A 25,166-nucleotide genomic window follows, 5' to 3' on the forward strand; every position below is an offset into this window, starting at 1 on the left:
TTAGAGGATAAAACCGGTTATGTCTGGGTTAGGTCTGGGTTATGCCGGCATCTGGCTCATGATTTTGCCTTCTTCGCATACTTGTAGGCCAGATCCTGGGTGTTTTCGGGTTTGAATCACGTAGTAATGTGGTACCACACTGAAACAGACAATTAAACCTGGTTTCGATTAATATTATAGAGGATAACACCGGTTAGGTCGGGGTAAGGTCTGGGTTATGCCCGCATCTGGCTCATGATTTTACCTTCTTCGCAAATTTGTTGGCCAGATCCTGGATTTTTTCGGGTTTGAATCACGTAGTATTGTGGTACCACACTGAAACAGACAACTAAACCTGGTTTCGATCAATATTTTAGAGGATAACACCGGTTAGGTCTGGGTTAGGTCTGGGTTATGCCCGCATCTGGCTCATCATTTTGCCTTCTTCGCAAATTTGTTGGCCAGATCCTGGATTTTTTCGGGTTTGAATCACGTAGTATTGTGGTACCACACTGAAACAGACAATTAGACCTGGTTTCGATCAATATTTTAGAGGATAACACCGGATCGGTCTGGGTTAGGTCTGGCTTATGCCCGCATGTGGCTCATGATTTTGCCTTTTCCGCATACCTGTTGGCCAGATCCTTCGTTTTCTCTGGTTTGAATCACGTAGTAATGTGGCACCACAGTGAAACAGTCAACTAAACCTGGTTTCGATCAATATTTTAGAGGATAACAACGGTCACGTCTGTGTTAGGTCTGGGTTATGCCCGCATCTGGCTCATGATTTTGCCTTCTTGGCATACTTGTTGGCCAGATCCTTGGTTTTCTCTGGTTTGAATCACGTAGTAATGTGGTACCACAGCGAAACAGTCCATTAAACTTGGTTTCGATCAATATTTTCTAGGATAAAACCGGTTAGGTCTGGGTTAGGTCTGGGTTATGCCAGCATCTCGCTCATGATTTTGCCTTCTTGGCATACTTGTAGGCCAGATCCTTGGTTTCTTCGGGTTTGAATCACGGAGAAATGTGGTACCACACTGAAACGGACAGTTAAACCTGGTCCCGATCGATATTTTAGACGATAAAACCGGTTAGGTCTGGGTTAGGTCTGGGTTATGCCCGCATCTGGTGGATGATTTTGCCTACTTCGCATACTTGTTGGACAGGACCTGGGTTTTTTCGGTTTGAATCACGTAGTAATGTGGTGCCACACAGTAACAGTCAATTAAAGCTGGATTCGGTCAGTATTTTAGTCGGTAGCACCAGATAGGTCTGGGTTAAGTCTGGGTTATACCCGCATCTGGCTCATGGTTTTGCCTTGTCCGCATTCTTGTTCGCCAGATCCTGGGTTTTTTCGGGTTCGAATCACGTAGTAATGTGGTACCACAGTGAAACAGTCAATTAAACCTGGTTTCGATCAATATTTTAGAGGATAACACCGATTAGGTCTAGTTTAGGCCTGCGTTATGCCCACACCTCGCTCATGATTTCGCCTTTCTCATGTACTTGTAGGCCAGATCTTTAGTTTTTTCGGGTTTGAATCATATAGTAATGTGGTACCACACTGAAACAGTCAATTAAATCTGGATTCGGTCGGTATTTTAGTCGGTAACACCGGTTAGGTCTGGGTTAGGTCTGGGTTACGCCCGCATCTGGCTCATGATTTTGCCTTTTCCGCATGCTTGTTGGCCAAATCCTTGGTTTTCTCTGGTTTGAATCACGTAATAATGTGGTACCACAGTGAAACAGTCAATTAAACCTGGTTTCAATCAATATTTTAGAGGATAACACCGGTTAGGTCTAGGATAGGCCTGGGTTACGGCCGCATCTCGCTCATGATTTTGCCTTTTTCATATACTTCTTGGTCAGATCTTGTGTTTTTTCGGGTTTGATTCATATAGTAATGTGGTACCACATTGAAACAGTCGATTAAACCTGGTTTCGGTCAGTATTTTAGTCGGTAACACCGGTTAGGTCTGGGTTAGGTCTGGGTTACGCCCGCATCTGGCTCATGATTTTGCCTTTTCCGCATACTTGTTGGCCAAATCCTTGGTTTTCTCTGGTTTGAATCACGTAATAATGTGGTACCGCAGTGAAACAGTCAATTAAACCTGGTTTCGATCAATATTTTAGAGGATAACACCGGTTAGGTCTAGTTTAGGCCTGTGTTCTGCCCACATCTCGCTCATGATTTTGCCTTTTTCATGTACTTGTAGGCCAGATCTTGAGTTTTTTCGGGTTTGAATCATATAGTAATGTGGTACCACACTGAAACAGTCAATTAAACCTGGATTCGGTCAGTATTTTAGTCGGTAACACCGGTTAGGTCTGGGTTAGGTCTGGTTTATGCCCGCATCTGGCTCATGATATTACCTTCTTCGCATAATTGTTGGCCAGATCCTTGGTTTTCTCTGGTTTCAATCACGGAGTAATGGGGTACCACACTGAAACAGTCAACTATACCTGGTTTCGATCAATATTTTAGAGGATAAAACCGGTTAGGTCTGGGTTAGGTCTGGGTTATGCCCGCATCTGGCTCATGATTTTGCCTCCTTCGCATACTTGTTGGACAGGTCCTGGGTTTTTTCGGGTTTGAATCACGTAGTAATGTGGTACCACACTGAAGCAGTCAATTAAACCTGGTTTCGATCAATATTTTAGAGGATAAAACCGGTTAGGTCTGGGTTAGGTCCGGGTTATGCCCGCATCTGGCTCATGATTTTGCCTTCTTCGCATACTTGTTGGCCAGATCCTGGGTTTTTTCGGGTTTGAATCACGTAGTAATGTGGTACCACACTGAAGCAGTCAATTAAACCTGGTTTCGATCAATATTTTAGAGGATAACACCGGTTAGCTCTGGGTTAGGTCTGGGTTATGCCCGCATCTGGCTCATGATTTTGCCTTCTTCGCATACTTGTTGGCCAGATCCTTGGTTTTTTCGGGTTTGAATCACACAGGAATGTGGTACCACGAAATAGCAGTAAATTAAACCTGGATTCGGTCAGTATTTTAGTCGGTAACAACGGTTAGGCCTGCGTTAGGTCTGGGTTATGCCCTCATCTATCTCATGATTTTACCTTCTTCGCATACTTGTTGCACAGATCCTGGGGTTTTTCGGGTTTGATTCACGTAGTAATGTGGTACCACACTGAAACAGTCCATTAAACCTGGTTTTCGATCAATATTTTAGAGGATAACACCGGTTAGGTCTGGGTTAGGTCTGGGTTACACCCGCATCTGGCTCATGATTTTGCCTTTTCCGCATACTTGTAGGCCAGATCCGTGGTTTTCTCTGGTTTGAATCATGTAGTAATGTGGTACCACAGCGAAACAGCCAACTATACCTGGTTTCGATCAATATTTTAGAGGATAACAACGGTTACGTCTGGGTTAGGTCTGGGTTATTCCCGCATCTGGCTCATGATTTTGCCTTCTTGGCACACTTGTTGGCCAGATCCTTGGTGTAATCTGGTTTGAATCACGTAGTAATGTGGTACCACACTGAAACAGACAATTAAACCTGGTTTCAATCAATATTTTAGAGGATAAAACCGGTTAGGTCTGGGTTAGGTCTGGGTTATGCCCGCATCTGGCTCATGATTTTGCCTCCTTCGCATACTTGTTGGACAGGTCCTGGGTTTTTTCGGGTTTGAATAACGTAGTAATGTGGTACCACACAGTAACAGTCAATTAAAGCTGGATTCGGTCAGTATTTCAGTCGGTAACACCGGTTAGGTCTGGGTTAGGTCTGGGTTATGCCCGCATCTCGCTCATGATTTTGCCTTCTTTGCATACTTGTTGGCCAGATCCTGGTTTTTTTCCTGTTTGAAACACGTAGTAATGTGGTACCACAGCGAAACAGTCTACTAAACCTGGTTCGATCAATATTTTACAGGGTAACACCGGTTAGATCTGTGTTAGGTCTGGGTTATGCCCGCATCTGGCTCATGATTTTGCCTTTTCCGCATACTTGTTGGCCAGATCCTATGTTTTTTCGGGTTTGAATCACGTAGTAATGTGGTACCACAGCGAAACAGTCTACTAAACCTGGTTCGATCAATATTTTACAGGGTAACACCGGTTAGATCTGGGTTAGGTCTGGGTTATGCCCGCATCTGGCTCATGATTTTGCCTTTTCCGCATACTTGTTGGCCAGATCCTGTGTTTTTTCGGGTTTGAATCACGTAGTAATGTGGAACCACACAGTAACAGTCAATTATACCTGGATTCGGTCAGTATTTTAGTCGGTAATACCGGTTAGGGCTGGGTTAGGTCTGGGTTATGCCCGCATCTGGCTCACGATTTTGCCTATACCGCATTCTTGTTGGCCAGATCCTTTGTTTTCTCTGGTTTGAATCACGTAGTAATGTGGTACCACACTGAAACAGACAATTAAACCTGGTTTCGATCAATATTTCAGAGGATAACACCGGTTAGGTCTGGGTTAGGTCTGGGTTTTGCCCGCATCTGGCTCATGATTTTGCCTTCTTCGCAAATTTGTTGGCCAGATCCTGGATTTTTTCTGGCTTGAATCACGTAGTATTGTGGTATCACACTGAAACAGACAATTAAACCTGTTTTCGATCAATATTTTAGAGGATAACACCGGTTAGGTCTGGGTTAGGTCTGGGTTATGCCCGCATCTGGCTCATGATTTTGCCTTCTTCTCATACTTGTTGGCCAGATCCTGTGTTTTTTCGGGTATGAATCACGTAGTAACGTGGTAGCAAACAGTTACAGTAAATTAAGCCTGGATTCAGTCAGTATTTTAGAGGATAACCCCGGTTAGGTCTGGGTCAGGTCTGGGTTATGCCCTCATCTGGCTCATGATTTTGCCTTTTCCGCATACATCTAGGCCAGATCCTTGGTTTTCTCTGGTTTGAATCACGTAGTAATGTGGTTCCACACTGAAACAGTCCATTAAACCTGGTTTTCGATCAATATCATAGAGGTTGACACCGGTTAGGTCTGGGTTAGGTCTGGATTATGCCCGCATCTGGCTCATGATTTTGCCTTCTGCGCATACTTGTTGGCCATATCCTGGGTATTTTCGGGTTTCAATCACGTAGTAATGTGGTACCACAGCGAAACAGTCCATTAAACTTGGTTTCGATCAATATTTTCTAGGATAAAACCGGTTAGGTTTGGGTTAGGTCTGGGTTATGCCCGCATCTCGCTCATGATTTTGCCTTCTTGGCATACTTGTAGGCCAGATCCTTGGTTTTTTCGGGTTTGAATCACGGAGAAATGTGGTACCACACTGAAACAGACAGTTAAACCTGGTCTCGATCGATATTTTAGACGATAAAACGGGTTAGGTCTGGGTTAGGTCTGGGTTATGCCCGCATCTGGTGGATGATTTTGCCTACTTCGCATACTTGTTGGACAGGACCTGGGTTTTTTCGGGTTTGAATCACGTAGTAATGTGGTGCCACACAGTAACAGTCAATTAAAGCTGGATTCGGTCAGTATTTTAGTCGGTAACACCAGATAGGTCTGGGTTAAGTCTGGGTTATACCCGCATCTGACTCATGGTTTTGCCTTGTCCGCATTCTTGTTCGCCAGATCCTGGGTTTTTTCGGGTTCGAATCACGTAGTAATGTGGTACCACAGTGAAACAGTCAATTAAACCTGGTTTCGATCAATATTTTAGAGAATAACACCGGTTAGGTCTAGGTTAGGTCCGGGTTATGCCCGCATCTGGCTCATGATTTTGCCTTTTCCGCATACTTGTAGGCCATATCCTTGGTTTTCTCTGCTTTGAATCACGTAGTAATGTGGTACCACACTGAAACAGCCAATTAAACCTGGATTCGGTCAGTATTTTAGTCGGTAAAACCGGTAAGGTCTGGGTTAGGTCTGGGTTATGCCCGCATCTGGCTCATGATTTTGACTTCTTCGCATACTTGTTGGCCAGATCCTTGGTTTTCTCTGGTTTGAATCACGTAGTAATATGTTACCACAGTGAAACAGTCAATTAAACCTGGTTTCGATCAATATTTTAGAGGATAACACCGGTTAGGTCTAGTTTAGGCCTGTGTTATGCCCACACCTCGCTCATGATTTCGCCTTTTTCATGTACTTGTAGGCCAGATCTTTAGTTTTTTCAGGTTTGAATCATATAGTAATGTGGTACCACACTGAAACAGTCAATTAAATCTGGATTCGGTCGGTATTTTAGTCGGTAACACCGGTTAGGTCTGGGTTAGGTCTGGGTTACGCCCGCATCTGGCTCATGATTTTGCCTTTTCCGCATACTTGTACGCCAGACCCTTGGATTTCTCTGGTTTGAATCACGTAGTAATGTGGTACCACACTGAAACAGACAATTAAACCTGGCTTCGTTCAATATTTTAGAGGATAACACCGGTTAGGTCTGGGTTAGGTCTGGGTTATGCCCGCATCTGGCTCATGATTTTGCCTACTTCGCATACATGTTGTACAGGTCCTGGGTTTTTTCGGGTTTGAATCACGTAGTAATGCGGTGCCACACAGTGACAGTCAATTAAATCTGGATTCGGTCAGTATTTTAGTCGGTAACACCGGATAGGTCTGGGTTAAGTCTGGGTTATACCCGCATCTGGCTCATGGTTTTGCCTTGTCCGCATTCTTGTTGGCCAGATCCTGGGTTTTTTCGGGTTCGAATCACGTAGTAATGTGGCACCACACTGAAACAGTCCATTAAACTTGGTTTCGATCAATATTTTAGAGAATAACACCGGTTAGGTCTAGGTTAGGTCCGGGTTATGCCCGCATCTGGCTCATGATTTTGCCTTCTTCGCATACTTGTAGGCCAGATCCTGGGTTTTTTCGGGTTTGAATCACGTAGTATTGTGGTACCACACTGAAACAGACAACTAAACCTGGTTTCGATCAATATATTAGAGGATAACACCGGTTAGGTCTGGGTTAGGTCTGGGTTATTCCCGCATGTGGCTCATGATTTTGCCCTTTCCGCATACCTGTTGGCCAGATCCTTGGTTTTCTCTGGTTTGAATCACGTAGTAATGTGGTACCACAATGAAACAGACAATTAAACCTGGTTTCGATCAATATTTCAGAGGATAACACCGGTTAGGTCTGGGTTAGGTCTGGGTTATGTCCGCATCTGGCTCATGATTTTGCCTTCTTGGCATACTTGTTGGCCAGATCCTTGGTTTTCTCTGGTTTGAATCACGGAGTAATGGGGTACCACACTGAAACAGTCAATTAAACCTGGTTTTGATCCACATTTTAGGGGATAACAACGGTTAGGTCTGGGTTATGTCCACATCTGGCTCATGATTTTGCATTTCCGCATTCTTGCTGACCAGAACCTTGGTTTTATCTTGTTTGAATCAGGTAGTAATGTGGTACCACACTGAAACAGACAATTAAACTTGTTTTCGATCAATATTTTGGAGGATAAAACCGGTTAGGTCTGGGTTAGGTCCGGGTTATGCCCGCATCTGGCTCATGATTTTGCCTTCTTCGCATACTTGTTGGCCAGATCCTGGGTTTTTTCGAGTTTGAATCACGTAGTAATGTGGTACCACACTGAAGCAGTCAATTAAACCTGGTTTCGATCAATATTTTAGAGGATAACACCGGTTAGCTCTGGGTTAGGTCTGGGTTATGCCCGCATCTGGCTCATGATTTTGCCTTCTTCGCATACTTGTTGGCCAGATCCTTGGTTTTTTAGGGTTTGCATCACACAGGAATGTGGTACCACGAAATAGCAGTAAATTAACCCTGGATTCGGTCAGTATTTTAGTCGGTAACAACGGTTAGGCCTGCGTTAGGTCTGGGTTATGCCCTCATCTATCTCATGATTTTACCTTCTTCGCATACTTGTTGCACAGATCCTGGGGTTTTTCGGGTTTGGTTCACGTAGTAATGTGGTACCACACTGAAACAGTCCATTAAACCTGGTTTTCGATCAATATTTTAGAGGATAACACCGGTTAGGTGTGGGTTAGGTCTGGGTTATGCCCGCATCTGGCTCATGATTTTGCCTTCTTCGCATACTTGTAGGCCAGATCCTGGGTTTTTTCGGTTTTGAATCACGTAGTAATGTGGTACCACACTGAAACAGCCTATTAAACCTGGATTCGGTCAGTATTTTAGTCGGTAAAACCGTTTAGGTCTGGGTTAGGTCTGGGTTATGCCCGCATCTCGCTCATAATATTGCCTTCTTCGCATACTTGTTGGCCAAATCCTGGGTTTTTTCGGGTTTGAATCACGTAGTAATGTGGTACCACACTGAAACAGACAATTAAACCTGGTTTCGATCAATATTTTAGAGGATAACACCGGTTATGTCTGGGTTAGGTCTTGGTTATGCCCGCATCTGGCTCATGATTTTGCCTTTTCCGCATACTTGTTGGCCAGATCCTGGGTTTTTTCGGGTTTGAATCACGTAGTAATGTGGTACCACACTGAAACAGCCAATTAAACCTGGATTCGGTCAGTATTTTAGTCGGTAAAACCGGTTAGGTCTGGGTTAGGTCTGGGTTATGCCCGCATCTCGCTCATAATTTTGCCTTCTTCGCATACTTGTAGGCCAGATCCTTGGTTTTCTCTGGTTTGAATCACGTAGTACTGTGGTACTACACTGAAACAGTCAATGAAACCTGGTTTCGATCAATATTTTAGAGGATAACACTGGTTAGGTCTGGGTTAGGTATGGGTCATGTCCACATCACGCTCATGATTTTGCCTTTTCCGCATTCCTGTTGACCAGAACCTTGGTTTTATCTTGTTTGAATCAGGTAGTAATGTGGTACCACACTGAAACAGACAATTAAACTTGTTTTCGATCAATATTTTAGAGGATAAAACCGATTAGGACTGGGTTAGGTCCGGGTTATGCCCGCATCTGGCTCATGATTTTGCCTTCTTCGCATACTTGTTGGCCAGATCCTGGGTTTTTTCGAGTTTGAATCACGTAGTAATGTGGCACCACAGTGAAACAGTCAACTAAACCTGGTTTCGATCAATATTTTAGAGGATAACAACGGTCACGTCTGTGTTAGGTCTGGGTTATGCCCGCATCTGGCTCATGATTTTGCCTGCTTGGCATACTTGTTGGCCAGATCCTTGGTTTTCTCTGGTTTGAATCACGTAGTAATGTGGTACCACAGCGAAACAGTCCATTAAACTTGGTTTCGATCAATATTTTCTAGGATAAAACCGGTTAGGTCTGGGTTAGGTCTGGGTTATGCCAGCATCTCGCTCATGATTTTGCCTTCTTGGCATACTTGTAGGCCAGATCCTTGGTTTCTTCGGGTTTGAATCACGGAGAAATGTGGTACCACACTGAAACGGACAGTTAAACCTGGTCTCGATCGATATTTTAGACGATAAAACCGGTTAGGTCTGGGTCAGGTCTGGGTTATGCCCGCATCTGGTGGATGATTTTGCCTACTTCGCATACTTGTTGGACAGGACCTGGGTTTTTTCGGGTTTGAATCACGTAGTAATGTGGTGCCACACAGTAACAGTCAATTAAAGCTGGATTCGGTCAGTATTTTAGTCGGTAGCACCAGATAGGTCTGGGTTAAGTCTGGGTTATACCCGCATCTGGCTCATGGTTTTGCCTTGTCCGCATTCTTGTTCGCCAGATCCTGGGTTTTTTCGGGTTCGAATCACGTAGTAATGTGGTACCACAGTGAAACAGTCAATTAAACCTGGTTTCGATCAATATTTTAGAGGATAACACCGATTAGGTCTAGTTTAGGCCTGCGTTATGCCCACACCTCGCTCATGATTTCGCCTTTCTCATGTACTTGTAGGCCAGATCTTTAGTTTTTTCGGGTTTGAATCATATAGTAATGTGGTACCACACTGAAACAGTCAATTAAATCTGGATTCGGTCGGTATTTTAGTCTGTAACACCGGTTAGGTCTGGGTTAGGTCTGGGTTACGCCCGCATCTGGCTCATGATTTTGCCTTTTCCGCATGCTTGTTGGCCAAATCCTTGGTTTTCTCTGGTTTGAATCACGTAATAATGTGGTACCACAGTGAAACAGTCAATTAAACCTGGTTTCAATCAATATTTTAGAGGATAACACCGGTTAGGTCTAGGATAGGCCTGGGTTACGGCCGCATCTCGCTCATGATTTTGCCTTTTTCATATACTTCTTGGTCAGATCTTGTGTTTTTTCGGGTTTGATTCATATAGTAATGTGGTACCACATTGAAACAGTCGATTAAACCTGGTTTCGGTCAGTATTTTAGTCGGTAACACCGGTTAGGTCTGGGTTAGGTCTGGGTTACGCCCGCATCTGGCTCATGATTTTGCCTTTTCCGCATACTTGTTGGCCAAATCCTTGGTTTTCTCTGGTTTGAATCACGTAATAATGTGGTACCACAGTGAAACAGTCAATTAAACCTGGTTTCGATCAATATTTTAGAGGATAACACCGGTTAGGTCTAGTTTAGGCCTGTGTTCTGCCCACATCTCGCTCATGATTTTGCCTTTTTCATGTACTTGTAGGCCAGATCTTGAGTTTTTTCGGGTTTGAATCATATAGTAATGTGGTACCACACTGAAACAGTCAATTAAACCTGGATTCGGTCAGTATTTTAGTCGGTAACACCGGTTAGGTCTGGGTTAGGTATGGGTTATGTCCACATCTGGCTCATGATTTTGCCTTTTCCGCGTTCCTGTTGACCAGAACCTTGGTTTTCTCTGGTTTCAATCACGGAGTAATGGGGTACCACACTGAAACAGTCAATTAAACCTGGTTTTGATCCACATTTTAGGGGATAACAACGGTTAGGTCTGGGTTATGTCCACATCTGTCTCATGATTTTGCATTTCCGCAGTCTTGCTGACCAGAACCTTGGTTTTATCTTGTTTGAATCAGGTAGTAATGTGGTACCACACTGAAACAGACAATTAAACTTGTTTTCGATCAATATTTTGGAGGATAAAACCGGTTAGGTCTGGGTTAGGTCCGGGTTATGCCCGCATCTGGCTCATGATTTTGCCTTCTTCGCATACTTGTTGGCCAGATCCTGGGTTTTTTCGGGTTTGAATCACGTAGTAATGTGGTACCACGAAATAGCAGTAAATTAAACCTGGATTCGGTCAGTATTTTAGTCGGTAACAACGGTTAGGCCTGCGTTAGGTCTGGGTTATGCCCTCATCTATCTCATGATTTTACCTTCTTCGCATACTTGTTGCACAGATCCTGGGGTTTTTCGGGTTTGATTCACGTAGTAATGTGGTACCACACTGAAACAGTCCATTAAACCTGGTTTTCGATCAATATTTTAGAGGATAACACCGGTTAGGTCTGGGTTAGGTCTGGGTTACACCCGCATCTGGCTCATGATTTTGCCTTTTCCGCATACTTGTAGGCCAGATCCGTGGTTTTCTCTGGTTTGAATCATGTAGTAATGTGGTACCACAGCGAAACAGTCAACTATACCTGGTTTCGATCAATATTTTAGAGGATAACAACGGTTACGTCTGGGTTAGGTCTGGGTTATTCCCGCATCTGGCTCATGATTTTGCCTTCTTGGCACACTTGTTGGCCAGATCCTTGGTGTAATCTGGTTTGAATCACGTAGTAATGTGGTACCACACTGAAACAGACAATTAAACCTGGTTTCAATCAATATTTTAGAGGATAAAACCGGTTAGGTCTGGGTTAGGTCTGGGTTATGCCCGCATCTGGCTCATGATTTTGCCTCCTTCGCATACTTGTTGGACAGGTCCTGGGTTTTTTCGGGTTTGAATAACGTAGTAATGTGGTACCACACAGTAACAGTCAATTAAAGCTGGATTCGGTCAGTATTTCAGTCGGTAACACCGGTTAGGTCTGGGTTAGGTCTGGGTTATGCCCGCATCTCGCTCATGATTTTGCCTTCTTTGCATACTTGTTGGCCAGATCCTGGTTTTTTTCCTGTTTGAAACACGTAGTAATGTGGTACCACAGCGAAACAGTCTACTAAACCTGGTTCGATCAATATTTTACAGGGTAACACCGGTTAGATCTGTGTTAGGTCTGGGTTATGCCCGCATCTGGCTCATGATTTTGCCTTTTGCGCATACTTGTTGGCCAGATCCTATGTTTTTTCGGGTTTGAATCACGTAGTAATGTGGTACCACAGCGAAACAGTCTACTAAACCTGGTTCGATCAATATTTTACAGGGTAACACCGGTTAGATCTGGGTTAGGTCTGGGTTATGCCCGCATCTGGCTCATGATTTTGCCTTTTCCGCATACTTGTTGGCCAGATCCTGTGTTTTTTCGGGTTTGAATCACGTAGTAATGTGGAACCACACAGTAACAGTCAATTATACCTGGATTCGGTCAGTATTTTAGTCGGTAATACCGGTTAGGGCTGGGTTAGGTCTGGGTTATGCCCGCATCTGGCTCACGATTTTGCCTATACCGCATTCTTGTTGGCCAGATCCTTTGTTTTCTCTGGTTTGAATCACGTAGTAATGTGGTACCACACTGAAACAGACAATTAAACCTGGTTTCGATCAATATTTCAGAGGATAACACCGGTTAGGTCTGGGTTAGGTCTGGGTTTTGCCCGCATCTGGCTCATGATTTTGCCTTCTTCGCAAATTTGTTGGCCAGATCCTGGATTTTTTCTGGCTTGAATCACGTAGTATTGTGGTATCACACTGAAACAGACAATTAAACCTGTTTTCGATCAATATTTTAGAGGATAACACCGGTTAGGTCTGGGTTAGGTCTGGGTTATGCCCGCATCTGGCTCATGATTTTGCCTTCTTCTCATACTTGTTGGCCAGATCCTGTGTTTTTTCGGGTATGAATCACGTAGTAACGTGGTAGCAAACAGTTACAGTAAATTAAGCCTGGATTCAGTCAGTATTTTAGAGGATAACCCCGGTTAGGTCTGGGTCAGGTCTGGGTTATGCCCTCATCTGGCTCATGATTTTGCCTTTTCCGCATACATCTAGGCCAGATCCTTGGTTTTCTCTGGTTTGAATCACGTAGTAATGTGGTTCCACACTGAAACAGTCCATTAAACCTGGTTTTCGATCAATATCATAGAGGTTGACACCGGTTAGGTCTGGGTTAGGTCTGGATTATGCCCGCATCTGGCTCATGATTTTGCCTTCTGCGCATACTTGTTGGCCATATCCTGGGTATTTTCGGGTTTCAATCACGTAGTAATGTGGTACCACAGCGAAACAGTCCATTAAACTTGGTTTCGATCAATATTTTCTAGGATAAAACCGGTTAGGTTTGGGTTAGGTCTGGGTTATGCCCGCATCTCGCTCATGATTTTGCCTTCTTGGCATACTTGTAGGCCAGATCCTTGGTTTTTTCGGGTTTGAATCACGGAGAAATGTGGTACCACACTGAAACAGACAGTTAAACCTGGTCTCGATCGATATTTTAGACGATAAAACGGGTTAGGTCTGGGTTAGGTCTGGGTTATGCCCGCATCTGGTGGATGATTTTGCCTACTTCGCATACTTGTTGGACAGGACCTGGGTTTTTTCGGGTTTGAATCACGTAGTAATGTGGTGCCACACAGTAACAGTCAATTAAAGCTGGATTCGGTCAGTATTTTAGTCGGTAACACCAGATAGGTCTGGGTTAAGTCTGGGTTATGCCCGCATCTGGCTCATGATTTTGCCTTCTTCTCATACTTGTTGGCCAGATCCTATGTTTTTTCGGGTTTGAATCACGTAGTAATGTGGTACCACAGCGAAACAGTCTACTAAACCTGGTTCGATCAATATTTTACAGGGTAACACCGGTTAGATCTGGGTTAGGTCTGGGTTATGCCCGCATCTGGCTCATGATTTTGCCTTTTCCGCATACTTGTTGGCCAGATCCTGTGTTTTTTCGGGTTTGAATCACGTAGTAATGTGGAACCACACAGTAACAGTCAATTATACCTGGATTCGGTCAGTATTTTAGTCGGTAATACCGGTTAGGTCTAGGTTAGGTCCGGGTTATGCCCGCATCTGGCTCATGATTTTGCCTTTTCCGCATACTTGTAGGCCATATCCTTGGTTTTCTCTGCTTTGAATCACGTAGTAATGTGGTACCACACTGAAACAGCCAATTAAACCTGGATTCGGTCAGTATTTTAGTCGGTAAAACCGGTAAGGTCTGGGTTAGGTCTGGGTTATGCCCGCATCTGGCTCATGATTTTGACTTCTTCGCATACTTGTTGGCCAGATCCTTGGTTTTCTCTGGTTTGAATCACGTAGTAATATGTTACCACAGTGAAACAGTCAATTAAACCTGGTTTCGATCAATATTTTAGAGGATAACACCGGTTAGGTCTAGTTTAGGCCTGTGTTATGCCCACACCTCGCTCATGATTTCGCCTTTTTCATGTACTTGTAGGCCAGATCTTTAGTTTTTTCAGGTTTGAATCATATAGTAATGTGGTACCACACTGAAACAGTCAATTAAATCTGGATTCGGTCGGTATTTTAGTCGGTAACACCGGTTAGGTCTGGGTTAGGTCTGGGTTACGCCCGCATCTGGCTCATGATTTTGCCTTTTCCGCATACTTGTACGCCAGACCCTTGGATTTCTCTGGTTTGAATCACGTAGTAATGTGGTACCACACTGAAACAGACAATTAAACCTGGCTTCGTTCAATATTTTAGAGGATAACACCGGTTAGGTCTGGGTTAGGTCTGGGTTATGCCCGCATCTGGCTCATGATTTTGCCTACTTCGCATACATGTTGTACAGGTCCTGGGTTTTTTCGGGTTTGAATCACGTAGTAATGCGGTGCCACACAGTGACAGTCAATTAAATCTGGATTCGGTCAGTATTTTAGTCGGTAACACCGGATAGGTCTGGGTTAAGTCTGGGTTATACCCGCATCTGGCTCATGGTTTTGCCTTGTCCGCATTCTTGTTGGCCAGATCCTGGGTTTTTTCGGGTTCGAATCACGTAGTAATGTGGCACCACACTGAAACAGTCCATTAAACTTGGTTTCGATCAATATTTTAGAGAATAACACCGGTTAGGTCTAGGTTAGGTCCGGGTTATGCCCGCATCTGGCTCATGATTTTGCCTTCTTCGCATACTTGTAGGCCAGATCCTGGGTTTTTTCGGGTTTGAATCAGGTAGTATTGTGGTACCACACTGAAACAGACAACTAAACCTGGTTTCGATCAATATATTAGAGGATAACACCGGTTAGGTCTGGGTTAGGTCTGGGTTATTCCCGCATGTGGCTCATGATTTTGCCCTTTCCGCATACCTGTTGGCCAGATCCTTGGTTTTCACTGGTTTGAATCACGTAGTAATGTGGTACCACAATGAAACAGACAATTAAACCTGGTTTCGATCAATATTTCAGAGGATAACACCGGTTAGGTCTGGGTTAGGTCTGGGTTATGTCCGCATCTGGCTCATGATTTTGCCTTCTTGGCATACTTGTTGGCCAGATCCTTGGTTTTCTCTGGTTTGAATCACGGAGTAATGGGGTACCACACTGAAACAGTCAATTAAACCTGGTTTTGATCCACATTTTAGGGGATAACAACGGTTAGGTCTGGGTTATGTCCACATCTGGCTCATGATTTTGCATTTCCGCATTCTTGCTGACCAGAACCTTGGTTTTATCTTGTTTGAATCAGGTAGTAATGTGGTACCACACTGAAACAGACAATTAAACTTGTTTTCGATCAATATTTTGGAGGATAAAACCGGTTAGGTCTGGGTTAGGTCCGGGTTATGCCCGCATCTGGCTCATGATTTTGCCTTCTTCGCATACTTGTTGGCCAGATCCTGGGTTTTTTCGAGTTTGAATCACGTAGTAATGTGGTACCACACTGAAGCAGTCAATTAAACCTGGTTTCGATCAATATTTTAGAGGATAACACCGGTTAGCTCTGGGTTAGGTCTGGGTTATGCCCGCATCTGGCTCATGATTTTGCCTTCTTCGCATACTTGTTGGCCAGATCCTTGGTTTTTTAGGGTTTGCATCACACAGGAATGTGGTACCACGAAATAGCAGTAAATTAACCCTGGATTCGGTCAGTATTTTAGTCGGTAACAACGGTTAGGCCTGCGTTAGGTCTGGGTTAGGTCTGGGTTATGCCCGCATCTGGCTCATGATTTTGCCCTCTTCGCATACTTCTTGGCCAGATCCTTGATTTTCTCTGGTTTGAATCACGTAGTAATGTGGTACCACACTGAGACAGCCAATTAAACCTGGATTCGGTCAGTATTTTAGTCGGTAACACCTGTAAGGTCTGGGTTAGGTCTGGGTTATGCCCGCATCTGGCTCATGATTTTGCCTTTTCCGCATTCCTGTTGACCAGAACCTTGGTTTTATCTTGTTTGAATCAGGTAGTAATGTGGTACCACACTGAAACAGACAATTAAACTTGTTTTCGATGAATATTTTAGAGGATAAAACCGGTTAGGTCTGGGTTAGATCCGGGTTATGCCAGCATCTGGCTCATGATTTTGCCTTCTTCGCATACTTGTTGGCCAGATCCTTGGTTTTCTCTGGTTTGAATCACGTAGTAATGTGGTACCACAATGAAACAGACAATTAAACCTGGTTTCGATCAATATTTTAGATGATAACACCGGTTAGGTCTGGGTCAGGTCTGGGTTATGCCCGCATGTGGCTCATGATTTTGCCTTTTCCGCATACCTGATGGCCAGATCCTTGGTCTTCTCTGGTTTGAATCACGTAGTAATGTGGTACCACACTGAGACAGCCAATTAAACCTGGATTCGGTCAGTATTGTAGTCGGTAACACCGGTAAGGTCTGGGTTAGGTCTGGGTTATGCCCGCATCTGGCTCATGATTTTGCCTTCTTCGCGTACTTTTTGGCCAGACCCTTGGTTTTCTCTGGTTTGAATCACGTAGTAATGTGGTACCACAGCGAAACAGTCCATTAAACTTGGTTTCGATCAATATTTTCTAGGATAAAACCGGTTAGGTTTGGGTTAGGTCTAGGTTATTCCCGCATCTGGCTCATGATTTTGCCTTTTCCGCATACTTCTAGGCCAGATCCTTCATTTTCTCTGGTTTGAATCACGTAGTAATGTGGTACCACAGCGAAACAGTCAACTAAACCTGGTTTCGGTCACTATTTTAGTCCGTAAGACCGGTAAGGTCTGGTTAGGTCTGGGTTATGCCCGCATCTGGCTCATGGTTTTGCCTTGTCCGCATTCTTGTTGGCCCGATCCTGGGTTTTTCGGGTTCGAATCACGTAGTAATGTGGCACCACACGGAAACAGTCCATTAAACTTAGTTTCGATCAATATTTTAGAGAATAACACCGGTTAGGTCTGGGTTAGGTCCGGGTAATGACCGCATCTGGCTCATGATTTTGCCTTTTCCGCATACTTGTAGGCCATATCCTTGGTTTTCTCTGGTTTGAATCACGTAGTAATGTGGTACCACACTGAAACAGCCAATTAAACCTGGATTCGGTCAGTATTTTTGTCGGTAAAACCGGTTAGGTCTGCGTTAGGTCTGGGTTATGCCCGCATCTGGCTCATGATTTTGACTTCTTCGCATACTTGTAGGCCAGATCCTTGGTTTTCTCTGGTTTGAATCACGTAGTAATGTGTTACCACAGTGAAACAGTCAATTAAACCTGGTTTCGATCAATATTTTAGAGGATAACACCGGTTAGGTCTAGTTAAGGCCTGTGTTATGCCCACACCTCGCTCATGATTTCGCCTTTTTCATGTACTTGTAGGCCAGATCTTTAGTTTTTTCGGGTTTGACTCATATAGTAATGTGGTACCACACTGAAACAGTCAATTAAATCTGGATTCGGTCGGTATTTTAGTCGGTAACACCGGTTAGGTCTGGGTTAGGTCTGGGTTACGCCCGCCACTGGCTCATGATTTTGCCTTTTCCGCATACTTGTTGGCCAAATCCTTGGTTTTCTCTGGTTTGGATCACGTAATAATGTGGTACCACAGTGAAACAGACAATTAAACCTGGTTTCGATCAATATTTTAGAGGATAACACCGGTTAGGTCTAGGATAGGCCTGGGTTACGGCCGCATCTCGCTCATGATTTTGCCTTTTTCATATACTTGTTGTTCAGATCTTGTGTTTTTTCGGGTTTGAATCATATAGTAATGTGGTACCACATTGAAACAGTCGATTAAACCTGGTTTCGGTCAGTATTTTAGTCGGTAACACCGGTTAGGTCTGGGTTAGGTCTGGGTTATGCTCGCATCTGGCTCATGATTTTGCCTTTTCCGCATACTTGTTGGCCAGATCCTTGGTTTTCTCTGGTTTGAATCACGTAGTAATGTGACACCACACGGAAACAGTCCATTAAACTTGGTTTCGATCAATATTTTAGAGGATAAAACCGGTTAGGTCTGGGTTAGGTATGGGTTATGTCCACATATGGCTCATGATTTTGCCTTTTCCGCATTCCTGTTGACCAGAACCTTGGTTTTATCTTGTTTGAAGCAGGTAGTAATGTGGTACCACACTGAAACAGACAATTAAACTTGTTTTCGATCAATATTTTAGAGGATAAAACCGGTTAGGTCTGGGTTAGGTCCGGGTTATGCCCGCATCTGGCTCATGATTTTGCCTTCTTCGCATACTTGTTGGCCAGATCCTGGGTTTTTTCGGATTTGAATCACGTAGTAATGTGGTACCACACTGAAGCAGTCAATTAAACCTGGTTTCGATCAATATTTTAGAGGATAACAACGGTAAGGTCTGGGTTTTGTCTGGGTTATGCCCGCATCTGGCTCATGATTTTGCCTTCTTCGCATACTTGTTGGCCAGATCCTGGGTTTTTTCGGGTTTGCATCACGTAGTAATGTGGTACCACACTGAGACAGCCAATTAAACCTGGATTCGGTCAGTATTTTAGTCGGTAACACCGATAAGGTCTGGGTTAGGTCTGGGTTATGCCCGCATCTGGCTCATGATTTTGACTTCTTCGCATACTTGTAGGCCAGATCCTTGGTTTTCTCTGGTTTGAATCACGTAGTAATGTGTTACCACAGTGAAACAGTCAATTAAACCTGGTATCGATCAATATTTTAGAGGATAACACGGGTTAGGTCTGGGTTAGGTCTGGGTTATGACCGCATCTGGCTCATGATTTTGCATTCTTCGCATACTTGTAGGCCATATCCTTGGTTTTCTCTGGTTTGAATCACGTAGTAATGTGGTACCACACTGAAACAGCCAATTAAACCTGGATTCGGTCAGTATTTTAGTCGGTAAAACCGGTTAGGTCTGCGTTAGGTCTGGGTTATGCCCACATCTGGCTCATGATTTTGACTTCTTCGCATACTTGTAGGCCAGATCCTTGGTTTTCTCTGGTTTGAATCACGTAGTAATGTGTTACCACAGTGAAACAGTCAATTAAACCTGGTTTCGATCAATATTTTAGAGGATAACACCGGTTAGGTCTAGTTAAGGCCTGTGTTATGCCCACACCTCGCTCATGATTTCGCCTTTTTCATGTACTTGTAGGCCAGATCTTTAGTTTTTTCGGGTTTGAATCATATAGTAATGTGGTACCACACTGAGACAGTCAATTAAATCTGGATTCGGTCGGTATTTTAGTCGGTAACACCGGTTAGGTCTGGGTTAGGTCTGGGTTACGCCCGCATCTGGCTCATGATTTTGCCTTTTCCGCATACTTGTTGGCCAAATCCTTGGTTTTCTCTGGTTTGAATCACGTAATAATGTGGTACCACAGTGAAACAGACAATTAAACCTGGTTTCGATCAATATTTTAGAGGATAACACCGGTTAGGTCTAGGATAGGCCCGGGTTACGGCCGCATCTCGCTCATGATTTTGCCTTTTTCATATACTTGTTGGTCAGATCTTGTGTTTTTTCGGGTTTGAATCATATAGTAATGTGGTACCACATTGAAACAGTCGATTAAACCTGGTTTCGGTCAGTATTTAAGTCGGTAACACCGGTTAGGTCTGGGTTAGATCTGGGTTATGCTCGCATCTGGCTCATGATTTTGCCTTTTCCGCATACTTGTTGGCCAGATCCTAGGTTTTCTCTGGTTTGAATCACGTAGTAATGTGACACCACACAGAAGCAGTCAATTAAACCAGGTTTCGATCAATATTTTAGAGGATGACACCCGTTAGGTCTGGGTTAGGTCTGGGTTATGCCCGCATCTGCCTCATGATTTTGCCTTCTTCGCATACTTGTTGGCCAGATCCTTGGTTTTTTCGGGTTTGAATCACATAGGAATGTGGTACCACGAAATAACAGTGAATTAAACCTGGATTCGGTCAGTATTTTAGTCGGTAACAACGGTTAGGCCTGCGTTAGGTCTGGGTTATGCCCTCATCTAACTCATGATTTTACCTTCTTCGCATACTTGTTGCACAGATCCTGGGTTTTTTCGGGTTTGAATCACGTAGTAATGTGGTGCCACACTGAGACAGCCAATTAAACCTGGATTCGGTCAGTATTTTAGTCGGTAAAACCGGTTAGGTCTGCGTTAGGTCTGGGTTATGCCCGCATCTGGCTCATGATTTTGCCTTTTCCGCATACTTGTTGGCCAAATCCTTGGTTTTCTCTGGTTTGAATCACGTAATAATGTGGTACCACAGTGAAACAGACAATTAAACCTGGTTTCGATCAATATTTTAGAGGATAACACCGGTTAGGTCTGGGATAGGCCCGGGTTACGGCCGCATCTCGCTCATGATTTTGCCTTTTTCATATACTTGTTGGTCAGATCTTGTGTTTTTTCGGGTTTGAATCATATAGTAATGTGGTACCACATTGAAACAGTCGATTAAACCTGGTTTCGGTCAGTATTTTAGTCGGTAACACCGGTTAGGTCTGGGTTAGGTCTGGGTTATGCTCGCATCTGGCTCATGATTTGGCCTTTTCCGCATTCTTGTTTGCCAGATCCTTGGTTTTATCTTGTTTGAATCAGGTTGTAATGTAGTACCACACTGAAACAGACAATTAAACTTGTTTTCGATCAATATTTTGGAGGATAAAACCGGTTAGGTCTGGGTTAGGTCCGGGTTATGCCCGCATCTGGCTCATGATTTTGCCTTCTACGCATACTTGTTGGCCAGATCCTGGGTTTTTTCGGGTTTGAATCACGTAGTAATGTGGTACCACACTGAGACAGCCAATTAAACCTGGAAACGGTCAGTATATTAGTCGGCAACACCGGTAAGGTCTGGGTTAGGTCTGGGTTATGCCCGCATCTGGCTCATGATTTTGCCTTTTCCGCATACTTGTACGCCAGATCCGTGGATTTCTCTGGTTTGAATCACGTAGTAATGTGGTACCACACTGAAACAGACAATTAAACCTGGTTTCGATCAATATTTTAGAGGATAACAACGGTAAGGTCTGGGTTAGGTCTGGGTTATGCCCGCATCTGGCTCATGATCTTGCCTACTTCGCATACTTGTTGGCCAGAACCTTGGTTTTCTCTGGTTTGAATCACGTAGTAATGTGGTACCACATTGAAACAGTCTATTAAACCTGGTTTCGATCAATATTTTAGAGGATAAAACCGTTTAGGTCTGGGTTAGGTATGGGTTATGTCCACATCTGGCTCATGATTTTGCATTTCCGCATTCTTGCTGACCAGCACCTTGGTTTTATCTTGTTTGAATCAGGTTGTAATGTGGAACCACACTGAAGCAGTCAATTAAACCTGGTTTCGATCAATATTTTAGATGATGACACCCGTTAGGTCTGGGTTAGGTCTGGGTTATGCCCGCATCTGCCTCATGATTTTGCCTTCTTCGCATACTTGTTGGCCAGATCCTTGGTTTTTTCGGGTTTGAATCACATAGGAATGTGGTACCACGAAATAACAGTGAATTAAACCTGGATTCGGTCAGTATTTTAGTCGGTAACAACGGTTAGGCCTGCGTTAGGTCTGGGTTATGCCCTCATCTAACTGATGATTTTACCTTCTTCGCATACTTGTTGGACAGATCCTGGGGTTTTTCGGGTTTGATTCACGTAGTAATGTGGTACCACACTGAAACAGTCCATTAAACCTGGTTTTCGATCAATATTTTAGAGGATAACACCGGTTAGGTCTGGGTTAGGTCTGGGTTATGACCGCATCTGGCTCATGATTTTGCATTCTTCGCTTACTTGTAGGCCAGATCCTGGGTTTTTTCGGGTTTGAATCACGTAGTAATGTGGTACCACACTGAAACAGCCAATTAAACCTGGATTCGGTCAATATTTTAGTCGGTAAAACCGGTTAGGTCTGGGTTAGGTCTGGGTTATGCCCGCATCTCGCTCATAATTTTGCCTTCTTCGCATACTTGTTGGCCAGATCCTTGGTTTTATCTTGTTTGAATCAGGTAGTAATGTGGTACCACACTGAAACAGACAATTAAACTTGTTTTCGATCAATATTTTAGAGGATAAAACCGATTAGGTCTGGGTTAGGTCCGGGTTATGCCCGCATCTGGCTCATGATTTTGCCCTCTTCGCATACTTCTTGGCCAGATCCTTGATTTTCTCTGGTTTGAATCACGTAGTAATGTGGTACCACACTGAGACAGCCAATTAAACCTGGATTCGGTCAGTATTTTAGTCGGTAACACCTGTAAGGTCTGGGTTAGGTCTGGGTTATGCCCGCATCTGGCTCATGATTTTGCCTTTTCCGCATTCCTGTTGACCAGAACCTTGGTTTTATCTTGTTTGAATCTGGTAGTAATGTGGTACCACACTGAAACAGACAATTAAACTTGTTTTCGATGAATATTTTAGAGGATAAAACCGGTTAGGTCTGGGTTAGATCCGGGTTATGCAAGCATCTGGCTCATGATTTTGCCTTCTTCGCATACTTGTTGGCCAGATCCTTGGTTTTCTCTGGTTTGAATCACGTAACAATGTGGTACCACAATGAAACAGACAATTAAACCTGGTTTCGATCAATATTTTAGATGATAACACCGGTTAGGTCTGGGTCAGGTCTGGGTTATGCCCGCATGTGGCTCATGATTTTGCCTTTTCCGCATACCTGATGGCCAGATCCTTGGTCTTCTCTGGTTTGAATCACGTAGTAATGTGGTACCACACTGAGACAGCCAATTAAACCTGGATTCGGTCAGTATTGTAGTCGGTAACACCGGTAAGGTCTGGGTTAGGTCTGGGTTATGCCCGCATCTGGCTCATGATTTTGCCTTCTTGGCATACTTTTTGGCCAGATCCTTGGTTTTCTCTGGTTTGAATCACGTAGTAATGTGGTACCACAGCGAAACAGTCCATTAAACTTGGTTTCGATCAATATTTTCTAGGATAAAACCGGTTAGGTTGGGGTTAGGTCTAGGTTATTCCCGCATCTGGCTCATGATTTTGCCTTTTCCGCATACTTCTAGGCCAGATCCTTCATTTTCTCTGGTTTGAATCACGTAGTAATGTGGTACCACAGCGAAACAGTCAACTAAACCTGGTTTCGGTCACTATTTTAGTCGGTAAGACCGGTAAGGTCTGGTTAGGTCTGGGTTATGCCCGCATCTGGCTCATGGTTTTGCCTTGTCCGCATTCTTGTTGGCCCGATCCTGGGTTTCTCGGGTTCGAATCACGTAGTAATGTGGCACCACACGGAAACAGTCCATTAAACTTGGTTTCGATCAATATTTTAGAGAATAACACCGGTTAGGTCTGGGTTAGGTCCGGGTAATGACCGCATCTGGCTCATGATTTTGCCTTTTCCGCATACTTGTAGGCCATATCCTTGGTTTTCTCTGGTTTGAATCACGTAGTAATGTGGTACCACACTGAAACAGCCAATTAAACCTGGATTCGGTCAGTATTTTTGTCGGTAAAACCGGTTAGGTCTGCGTTAGGTCTGGGTTATGCCCGCATCTGGCTCATGATTTTACCTTCTTCGCAAATTTGTTGGCCAGATCCTGGATTTTTTCGGGTTTGACTCATATAGTAATGTGGTACCACACTGAAACAGTCAATTAAATCTGGATTCGGTCGGTATTTTAGTCGGTAACACCGGTTAGGTCTGGGTTAGGTCTGGGTTACGCCCGCCACTGGCACATGATTTTGCCTTTTCCGCATACTTGTTGGCCAAATCCTTGGTTTTCTCTGGTTTGGATCACGTAATAATGTGGTACCACAGTGAAACAGACAATTAAACCTGGTTTCGATCAATATTTTAGAGGATAACACCGGTTAGGTCTAGGATAGGCCTGGGTTACGGCCGCATCTCGCTCATGATTTTGCCTTTTTCATATACTTGTTGGTCAGATCATGTGTTTTTTCGGGTTTGAATCATATAGTAATGTGGTACCACATTGAAACAGTCGATTAAACCTGGTTTCGGTCAGTATTTTAGTCGGTAACACCGGTTAGGTCTGGGTTAGGTCTGGGTTATGCTCGCATCTGGCTCATGATTTTGCCTTTTCCGCATACTTGTTGGCCAGATCCTTGGTTTTCTCTGGTTTGAATCACGTAGTAATGTGACACCACACGGAAACAGTCCATTAAACTTGGTTTCGATCAATATTTTAGAGGATAAAACCGGTTAGGTCTGGGTTAGGTATGGGTTATGTCCACATATGGCTCATGATTTTGCCTTTTCCGCATTCCTGTTGACCAGAACCTTGGTTTTATCTTGTTTGAAGCAGGTAGTAATGTGGTACCACACTGAAACAGACAATTAAACTTGTTTTCGATCAATATTTTAGAGGATAAAACCGGTTAGGTCTGGGTTAGGTCCGGGTTATGCCCGCATCTGGCTCATGATTTTGCCTTCTTCGCATACTTGTTGGCCAGATCCTGGGTTTTTTCGGATTTGAATCACGTAGTAATGTGGTACCACACTGAAGCAGTCAATTAAACCTGGTTTCGATCAATATTTTAGAGGATAACAACGGTAAGGTCTGGGTTATGTCTGGGTTATGCCCGCATCTGGCTCATGATTTTGCCTTCTTCGCATACTTGTTGGCCAGATCCTGGGTTTTTTCGGGTTTGCATCACGTAGTAATGTGGTACCACACTGAGACAGCCAATTAAACCTGGATTCGGTCAGTATTTTAGTCGGTAACACCGATAAGGTCTGGGTTAGGTCTGGGTTATGCCCGCATCTGGCTCATGATTTTGACTTCTTCGCATACTTGTAGGCCAGATCCTTGGTTTTCTCTGGTTTGAATCACGTAGTAATGTGTTACCACAGTGAAACAGTCAATTAAACCTGGTATCGATCAATATTTTAGAGGATAACACGGGTTAGGTCTGGG

The sequence above is a fragment of the Colletes latitarsis genome, unplaced genomic scaffold (genome assembly GCF_051014445.1).
Source record: "Colletes latitarsis isolate SP2378_abdomen unplaced genomic scaffold, iyColLati1 scaffold0028, whole genome shotgun sequence".
NCBI classification, from domain to species: Eukaryota; Metazoa; Arthropoda; class Insecta; order Hymenoptera; family Colletidae; genus Colletes; species Colletes latitarsis.